We start from the raw sequence: 10,452 nt of genomic DNA on the forward strand, positions 1-10,452 counted from the left end.
TCACTTTTGCCATTGGGAAGATTTTGCTTTCCAGTGTGTTTGTATTCTTCAGATAGGACTCATCTGTGATTCTGTCTGGAGTGGCTCACAACAAACGTGAGGGCCTGCCTCAGGGCAGATTGTCAAAAGCAGGGTAAACACCCCCAACTGGTGGGATCTTCTATATTTAGATTTCACCAAGCCAGTAACAAATGTGAACTCTAGAACTACTCTAACAGTCCTATAATTGAGTGACTCCATTATATCTCGCCACCCAGGCAAGATGGACTATGTGATAAACGGTAATTTACACCCAAAATCACAACATATTCAGGTTACACCCAGTCCCAAGAGATCAGTCACTAATCCAGGGCACGTTACATCCTAGATCTCACACCAAAGACAACACTGGTAGCCAGTTCTGTAGTAAGCTAACTAAAAGTTGACTAGCTAAGACAAAGGAATGAGAGTTATTGAGAGATTAAAGCAGATAAAAATATATGTACAGGTGAATCACAGTCTATAATTTCAGAAGGTGGCAGGGATGGAGTAATCTGCCAGTTTCCCAAAAGTATTTTAGGGTTAACCAGAATAACTTTGGGGATGTTCATCTTCTTATTCCATTATTCTGCTCTGTAAGAATCCAAACAGTCCAGAGATAAATAATTTTTCCTTGTGTCCGTATTTATAGCTTCTCACAGAACCTAATCTGGCAGCAACAGTTCCTACACAGGTCTCTTCTTCATGCGGAGGACAGGAGGGAAGGAATGGACTTCAAAGTCTTCGATCTCACACATAATGACCATTTGCTTTCCATGCACAGGATTTAGCACTTTTCTGTTAAAGTTCTTCATTTGCATTACCCAAGACTTCTTTCTCGTTTGATGGGTTCTTTAGTTACAGGGGTATATACAATGCAAGTGTTTGCTATTACATTACAATGGTACAGATTCTTGAAAACTACGTGTGCAACATCTCACCAGTTTTTCATTAAGTTTAAACACTAAATGCATTCTTATACATTTTATCATCTACTTTGAATCATAGTGAGCTGGTCTGGCTTCTCACTGTGAGTTTGTTAGTTTTTAGCTGATGCCTGTGGCCTTCTATAGAGTGGCACCAGCATTAGATCATCAACATCACTTCCCAGTTGTTTTGCTTACTACTCAAAATCATCCAATGGAGACTGTGAGCTCATGACAAACTCTGACAAGGAAATCTGCAGATGAACAGCAATGACAAGATCCAGATCTGGCTTTTGAAGCTTTACACTAGCTTTGTCAAAACTTTCTAGTACCACATCCTATAAATTACTCATAAGTGCAGTTTCCAGTGGGCAAAGTCTTTTGTACAATGATCATGCTTCCTTTTGAATTTCACTCTTTCCCTCAGCATTCTCTGATATTTCTTTCAAACAATGTTGAATGCTCTCATAGTTCACTACAATTGTTTTACAAGATTCAGCATGGCAGGATCCTCTCGTATCTGACAGGGATTCTAGGACAAGGAGAGTTCCTTGTTCACTTTTGATAAGATTGTTGCACAAAACTTTTATCACCTGGGTGATGCTACAAGAAAACCATATAGTTTCTGAACAAAACTGAAAAAGTTTATGGCTTCCATGCAAGAATCAATGCTGTAAGTTTCAACTAAGTTCAGAGAATGAGTTGTCCATGGCACACACAGAGCTAGTGGATTTAGTCTTTTGATCTGAGCTTCAAGACCTTCATACTTTCTAGACATGTTACTTGCATTATTGTATGACTGACCTCTGCAGTTTTCAATAGCAGTGTTGTTTGCATCCAATAAAGACTTCATGGTCTGGAAGAGTGACTTGCCTGTGTGGCTTTCAACTGGTAGAAACCTAACTTATTCATGTCACCATGTAAGCGGTATCATAAAATGACAGAAAAAATGATCAACATGAGTGATATCAGAAGTTGAGTCTACTACCAAAGAGTAGTATTTCACCTGTTTGACTTCAGTTACAATGAATTCTAAACCCTTATATCCCATTAGCTCAAAGAACTCATGTGATAAATGAAGGGGGGGGGAGCTCCCTTTGATGGACACCCAGCCAGCCAGTTAGCTGTAAAATCCCTCTTAGTAGCTGTTCTCTACTTGCTTTACCTGTAAAGGGGTAAAAAGTTCCCCGGGTAAAGAAAAGAAAGTTTGCACCTGACCAAAAGAGCCAATGGGAAGGCTAGAACTTTTTAAAAATTAGGAAAGAAAGTTTCCCTTTGTTTGTTGTTCTCTGGGCTGCAGGGACACGGAACATCAATGCTATAAGCAGCAATGCTGTGTAAGGTTTGAACCAGGTATGAAAAATTATTTTCCATACCTAGAAGGAATCATTGGGATAGGGAATGTTTCGATAGACGTGATCAGGTTGATTTCTTTATTTTGGCTTGTGGATCTCCTCTGTTCTAACCCCAGATGTTTTTGTTTGCTTGTAACCTTTAAACTGAACCCCCAAGAAAGCTATTTTGGGTACTTAATTTTTGAAATTACTCTTTTAAAATCTAGCAAAAGCCTAAATTCAAGATGTATTTTCTTCCTTTTTGTTTTTAATAAAATTTACCGTTTTAAGAACAGGATTGGATTTTTGGTGTCCTAAGAGGTTTGTGCATGTTGTTTGATTAGCTGGTGGCAACAGCTAATTTTCTTTGTTTTCTTTCTCAACTCTGAAAGGGCTTGAGGGTATGCCACAGGGAGGATTCCTAAGTGCTCCTTCCTGGGTCCAAGGGGTCTTTTTGCATTTGGGTGGTGGCAGCATTTACCAAGCCAAGGTCAGAGAAAAGCTGTAACCTTGGGAGTTTAATACAAGCCTGGAGTGGCAGTTATTAAATTTTTAGAATCCTTGTGGGCCCCAACCTTCTGCACTCCAAGTGTCAGAGTGGGGATTCAGCCCTGACAACTCATCACAGATTATTTCTGACAAGTAGGATGAGGGATCTTTCCCTTTGTTTCCATAGCATTTAATATGCTTACTTAGATAAGGGTCAAATTCAGTAATGGCTTCAAGAACATCTAGATCGTTTCCATTCTGAGGAGAGCAGATAACTTCCTCCCTTCCTCTAAATGCTAAACTGAGTTCAGCAAGAAGCTTAACAACTGTCACAATATGCCTTAAAACTTTCTTCCAACCATTTTGTGTTAGAAGCAGCTGTGTCATTGCCCTGTCCATGATTCTGAAGCCATAGGCGGCGAGTTCCATACCCACGTGGTGCTCGGGCACCAGCAATATTCAGAGCCTAGGGGCCCAGCTCCACGAGTATTTAGGGCCGGGGGGGAGATCCGGCCCCACCTGTGGCCCCCCCACGCCTTCCCTGAGTGTCCCCGGGCCCCGATTTGCTGCCCCCACCCCCCGCTCGCCTTTCCCGGGCTCCAGAGCAGAGAGGCACTGACACAGGGTCTCTTCAGGGCAGCTCCATGTTGCCTACCTGAGGCAACTGCTGCCGCAGGGTCCTAGTGCCCCCCCTATCTCTCTGCCAGGGCAGACTGACTGAGCCTGCCCTTCCCTTCCCTTTTCCGGCAGGACCCTCCAGCCACACAGCCGCCCTCCCCCCACTGCCCACAGTCACTGCTCCTGCCCCATGCTGGGCAAGGAGGCAGCCCCCTCCCTCAGCCCCAGTGAGGCTACAGTCGGGGCAACAGCAGGGGAGGAGGCGCACACAGCTCCCCCCAGCACCCACCACGAGGGAGGTGGGGGAGATTCCTGGACCTGATAGGGGCCTTAGGAGCACATGCAGTGACAGTGGCGGGGGTGAGTGTGCTGCTGGGGGGGGCGGGAAAGGGGGGCTTCTCCCCCAGAGCTCGCTGCTGCCAGCAGGGAAGGGCTGGGGGGAGTCCTCCTCTCTGGCCCCTGTCCAGGAGCAGCCTGCCTGCACCCCACACTCATCCTCAGCCCTGCCCCACCCCCCGTCAGAGCTTTCACCCCCCGCTGCACCCTCAACCCTCTGCCCGAGCCCTGAGCCCCTCCCGCACCCCAAACACCTTATCCCCAGTCCCAGCCAGAGCCCTCACCCCCCACATTCCTACTCTCACCCTGAGCCCCTCCCACACTCCAAACCCCTCATCTGTAGCCACACCCACAGCCCTCACTCCTGCACCCCATCCCTCTGCACCCCTCCCTCACCCAAACTCCCTCCCAGAGCCTTGGGCAGGTAGGGGGCAGAGTTGAGGGGGATGGAGTTTGGGCACCACCAAAATTTCTACAAGCCTGCCACCCCTGTCTGAAGCAGTACCAGCAGAGAAAGCTAGTAAGTGTGGGCAACTGGCTCACAATTTTCAATCTTTCTAATGTAGCTTTCCTGTCGATCCTCTGCTTGGAAATTGTTGACCAGATATTTCAACAGCACTATAATTAGCAGTGCCATAATTAGCAGCCAGCAACCAGTGACTAGCATCACCAGTTCGCATCACCAGCAACTGAAAGTCTGAAAGAAACATAAGAAGCTGGAACAAAATTGGCAAGGGGCATGAATGATGTTTTGCTCTTTTCTTTTTAGTGTTAGTAGGAATATAATCAAAATCTCCCTTGTTCATACTGTATATTTCAAGGACTGGAGAACCCCCGGGAAAGCAGAGGCCTGGGATTGCAGCACCCTCAGTTTCTGCCCCCCTCCCCCTTAATCCAACACTGCTCCTAACTCCTTGGGGAAGATGTCCCTAAGGGTCATCTGCTAACCTGTGAATTTTATTCCAACCTTTTGCTGAAAAGAGGTGGAAGTTGGCAGGTAAAGACAATCTTTTCTCTGCTGTGGGAGATCCTGTAATATTTGCAGTAAATTCTAGTGCACAGGTGATTAGGAAAATCAATGAGGAAATATGACTCAGGTTCAGAGATGATGTGCAAAGCCAAACTTCCAGTGAAACCTGTCAAGCTGTCTTGAGTGGCTCATCACCATGTGTGCCAACCTCAGGGCAGAATTTTCAAGAAACGGAGCATGAACCCCAAACTGGTTGTGAAGTCTATACCTAGATTTCACCAACCATATAACAAGTGTGAATTCCTCAAGCACTGTAACAGCCTTAACAGGGAGCCACAGACAGTCCCCTTATGTACTCTGATCTATCTCACCACCCAGGCAAACTTGTCTTTGCGATAGATGGTCCCTTACACCAAAAATCACAATAATAATCAGGTTACTCCCAGTCCCAATGGACCAGGGCAACTATACCTTAGATCTCTCACCAAAGACAAAGCCTGTAGCAAATACCATATTAAACTAACCAAAGGTTTATTAACTAAGAAAAGAAATGAGAGTTACTTACAAGGTTGAAGCAGGTAAACATACACAAATGAGTACAGTCTTAGGTTTCAAAAAGGTAATAGACACTGCTGTAATATGAAAACTCTATATATCCTTTAGGATTAATCCAAGCTAAAAAGCTGGGGACCCCTTGCTTATGCTTAGAAATCTTTGCCCCTCAGGGTTCAAGCTGCATAGGGATAAAATTCCTTCTGGTTGGGGATGTTTATCCCCTTCCCACAGAGCTCCAGTTGTGATAGGATGAGCATTCGTGCAAGTCCCCTCTTCATGGGTGTGCGAAAAACAATCAACAAAGTCCTTTGTCCAATGATGTTCCACAGTGGCTGGTCTGGTGTCTACAGGCTTTCTTTCATTGGGTAGGAGATGACACCTTTTGTGGTAAACTAGTATTTCACACTTGGTAATGCTTCTCTCCTGACTGTGGATTTTCCAGTTTTAAAGCAAACAGTTTCATAGTTACAGAGCAAACACATACATAGTACCTTGTAAAACATGGGCTACAGCTATTATAAGCGAGACTAAAGTATGCAGAAACTTACCAACATTTCATAAAATCAAAACACTAAACACGTTCTTATGAACTTAATATCTATTTTAACAATGCTAACACACAGGTGAGCCAGACTGGTTTCCAGCTTTGCATTTGTCAGTGTTCAGAGAGTCCTAGGGGCCATGGCATAAGCTGGCACCTGGTCTACCAGTGTCACAAAACCAATGCAACTTTTCCCTACCCAAGAAATGATCCAAGAGAGTGTACCTTGCTGTACTGTTTCCCAAATAGTGGGTCTGTTGCAGGAAGGTTGTAGACGGGTCACCATCAGGACTCTAAGCAAACATACACTTCTCCCAGCATGATGGGGGGAGGGGCTGGAGAGTAAACCCACCCCACACACTCATCCCACAGTGGCAGGTCCTGTCCCATCAGGGTGGGCCCAGCTCCCTGCTCTGGGCATTGCTCAGATTGCCCCGCGCAGTGCTGTGCACCAGGTCACAATGCCGGAGTGGAGAGTGGACCCAGCTTCACAGGACAGGAGCCATGGCAGAGGGTTGAGTTTGCTCTCCAAGACCCCTTGCCCCCTCTGCACTGGGCTAGGATTAGGATTGTGGTGCTGGGGTGGAGGGTGCTGCTGTGGGTGGTCATTACTGGGTGGGGTGAGGAGGAGGAGGTGGCAGTGGAGGAGGTAGTTGCAAAAAAAGACAAAACGCAGTTGGTGGGCCATCCTGGTAAAAAGTCTGGACACCAATGACTTAGTGGATCGTATGCCTTCTTCCCACCTTCAGTGTAAGTTGCACTCACTTAAGCTCCAGTCCTACAAGCTGCTCTGGGCAGGCAAAGCACTGCCTGCGCCCCAGAGATTAAAACTTCCTGACGGAACAATTTGCCATTGGAAAATGCAGTTTTGATGAACTCAGAGGCATAGGGAAGTGCTAATTTCAATTAAATTTTCTATGAAAAATTTTCTAAGCGATTCTCTTTCACATTCTTGTTTCATTTTGACCATGCCAAATAATTCCTCGGGGGAGAGAAACAAATTTTGAAAAGTTGGAATTTCCCAGGAAAGGGAAATTCCATTTTCCACTCAGCTTTACCCCCAGCAAGAAGCCAATGGGGCCTGTGCAGCCTACTGCAGAATCAGGGCTTAGGCCTCTTTATCTCCCTAACCAGCAACCTGCAGCTTATACCCCTTTCACCTTGGAATTAGGACCTGTGTATTGCCAGTTGTACCAGGTGTTTCCTTAGCTTATGAAATGCTGATGGCTGTTCAGGAATTTTAAGTTAGCCGTTACTTTTCTGTTTGTTTATTTTTATTTCCTCTATACGGTATGATGGAATGGTATTGCTACGCTGCAGTATGTAAGTATTTGCCTTATTTGTATGAGCTGACCCAAAGCTAGGTACATACATTCTGCTTACAAAAGAATAGTCCAAGCTTGCGAAGGAGAGATGCATTGATGAATTCCTGATACAATGACTCTTTTCCCCTATAAATGAAGCCTGATTCACTGACCCTTTCCCCCTATAAATCAATCAAGCCAGTTCAAAATGCCAAACCTTCAGTTTCCTTTTGAGAAGTGTTTTCTTACCCTTCTATGTATGTTCTCAGAGGCCACGTTTGCCTCGCAGGGGGAAAATGTACACACTTGTGTTTGTAGAGTGTTCGGTACTGAAAAGAATGCAGGAAATCTATTTCTAATCAGCAGCGTGAAGTCCAGGGCTGCCAAAATAGAAAGCTAAAGGAGATGTTAAAACAGGGAGGGTGATTTTTAATACCTCATGGAATCATGCTACAAAATCCTTCCCGATCAAGAAGAATTTTCTTTCAAAATGAACAGAAAACAAATCCAAAGTACTCAGAATGTATGAGATTTAGCAGGTCTTTCAATCCTGGTGAATCAGTGAAAATTTGAACCACAGTACTGGCAGGGCTTGATTCTGCACAGGAATTTCCAACACTTCCTGAGTGGTCATGTTGTTCATGTGACTCTGGCCACACTCCCGCCCCAAACCCCCTTGTGGTGAATTCTTCACTTCAGCAAAACATCAATCATGCAAGAAAAAGCTTTGCTACAAACAGGCTGTGATTTTCCTAGCTAACCAGGAAGTAGCTAATGAATATTTCTCACCCCTTTTCATTTCTGGCATGTTAATGCTGTCATTCTCTCAAGCAAGCTTTTTTTTCAAAAGCTGGAGGATGAACAAAAATAGGGGTTAGACTAGAAACAACTTGCATCCTGTATTTCCTTCCTATGGACCATGTGATGCCATCAGCTTTTAAGTAAAATTAACTCCCCGTTGACATATAGAGGGAAATCTGCTTTACCACTGAAGACTTATATGGCCCCATGACTCCACGATGTGAGACACAGACCCCTAAAAAAGGATCACCCCCAACCCTCACTTCTAAGACAGCTGAAACCCTTCTGTTAAACAGCTCTGCAGTGTGACTGCTTGCCAGTGGAAACCACAGCAGAGTTATTGATGACCTCGAGAGGTCATCAGCCCACAGGTTCAATGGGAAAACTAATGGTGGCACAGTCATGAAGGCACCTGTGCTGGCAGGGAGACCAGAAATCACCCAGAAGATAAGTTGCTTCCCATGGACATCCTAGATCGAAGGGATGGAAGGGATTCCTAGCAGATCCTCCGACTTCACAAGGTTGGCAGCATAAGCTCCTTGCTCACTCTACATGGCTGCTGCTCCCTCTCCTAAAGGGGGAGATACACTGGGTTCTCTGCAAGAGGACACTATGGGGACAGATGGTTTACCTGCCTGCATTCACACCCACACAGTTGAGCAGGCTAACATATGTAAGCAAAGTGCCACAATCCACGTAGAACCATCGAACTGGAAGGGACCTCGAGAGGTCATCTAGTCCATGCACAAATTGTTTGTTGGCATGTGCCCATGCCTAGTTTGGAAGTTCACAAGCTATGGGGGCATATACATGTTCACCCAGCCAGTTTCTTAGATTGTCCATGCTTAATTTAGAAAGTCAGGCCTTGTGGAGTTTTATATATTTTCCTTGTCTCTGTTTTGTGTTCCCACCCCCTGCCACCCCCCCACCACCACAAAAAAGGGATGAGATGGCTTGTATTATTTCAAATGTTTCCACTGGACAAAATTATCAATATTGGATTTATACCAGGCAGGAAATGCCAGAATTATATCTGAGAAAAGGCAGCAGGATCTGGCCCTATATTAAAATGTTACATTGGTTATTTTATTTAATAATTCCTCCACCAGTGAGTTTTTGTATTATTGATATAAAACCTTTAAAATGCAAGGGGACTGTAGAAATGGCCCGGTGTGGTTCTGTGAATCACCTCCAGAAATGGGCTCACTTTCCAGATGAGAAGATGCCTTTTGGTAACTGCTGTCCCTGCAAACTGAATAGCTAATCTGAAAAGCAATCTGGGTTCTTTCCAGCGTGGTTAGCTGTTCGGTTGCGTGCGGGTGTTCTTTCTGCATGCTGGCTCTGGCCAGATAGTCGGTACAGCCGGCTCCGATTGAACTGCTCAATAAGACCACAAGACTTGGTTTAGTAGAGAGGGTGCCTGGCCAGGTTTATTGCCAATGAAACACGATGCTAATACTCTGGCTTAATGTCTGCAGTTACACTAGCACGTGTGCCCGTGACAATGGACACAGCTCAGTCAGTGGCAGGACTTTCCACTGCCCCCTAGGCTGGACAAAGACACTTCCTTTGAGATACATTTTTATACACCAATACAAACAAGTTATGTATTACCCTAGATGTATCAGGGTGCCACCCTCTGACGTATTGGGGTGCCACCCATTGCCTTGTACCTGTAGGTTCGCTCAAAACATCTTTATTCATTAGGCTGTCATCCGGACCTTATCCTTCAAATGGGCAGCATGTTCCTGTTGGGTTTGGGGGATGTGTTTATCGGGGTGTTCTGCTACCACCGTTCTGGGATGTGCTTGTGTGAGTGCTTTGGGCCTAGCATTTTTTAGGAATATGTGTTTTTGCAATATCAGCCCCATGCTTGCCAAATTTTGTGAGTGGGGCCTGCCTCTTGCTCACAGCTTAACTTTGTTTTCTAGCAGCAAAGTTTTGACTACTTTAGCCCAGGCCTCAGGCCTCATACCAGGCCTCTGATACATGGGCTTATGTTTCAGGCCCTCTTCCTATTACATTCCCAGCACTTTTTGTCTTTTTATGGGGAGGATGTTTACCCATTGCCCCGGAAAAGTATAATGTATCGACTGAAGATGACCCAGTGGGCTAAACACTGTTATATAGTTACCTTATTTTACCATTTATGCTCCGTCTGTTCCTTAGTCTGCACATTTCCTTGTGCGACTAATGGACAGATTTTATTTTTCAATCATATGTTTAGTTTCTTATGGTAGGCCTGGGAATGTTAGGCCTGGGACCTTGACTGAGGAATGTAGTTTTATGATTGAGCCTTGGGGGCACTCCCAGATAATTAGTATATATGAGTAATATGGATAGGGTGCATATATTTGTAGTGTATATATATATATATATATATATATATATATATATATATATATAGTATGTATGTGTACATATGACACTACCTTATATTCAAGCATAAAAATCCTTTGTTAATCTGGTGTTGTAGTTTGGCACTCATGGTATTGCAGATAGCAACACACAACGCCATTTCTACAGTCCCCTTGCATTGTAAGGGTTTTATATCAATAAG

Source organism: Mauremys reevesii, linkage group 5 (assembly GCF_016161935.1).
Source record: "Mauremys reevesii isolate NIE-2019 linkage group 5, ASM1616193v1, whole genome shotgun sequence".
Taxonomy (NCBI): domain Eukaryota; kingdom Metazoa; phylum Chordata; order Testudines; family Geoemydidae; genus Mauremys; species Mauremys reevesii.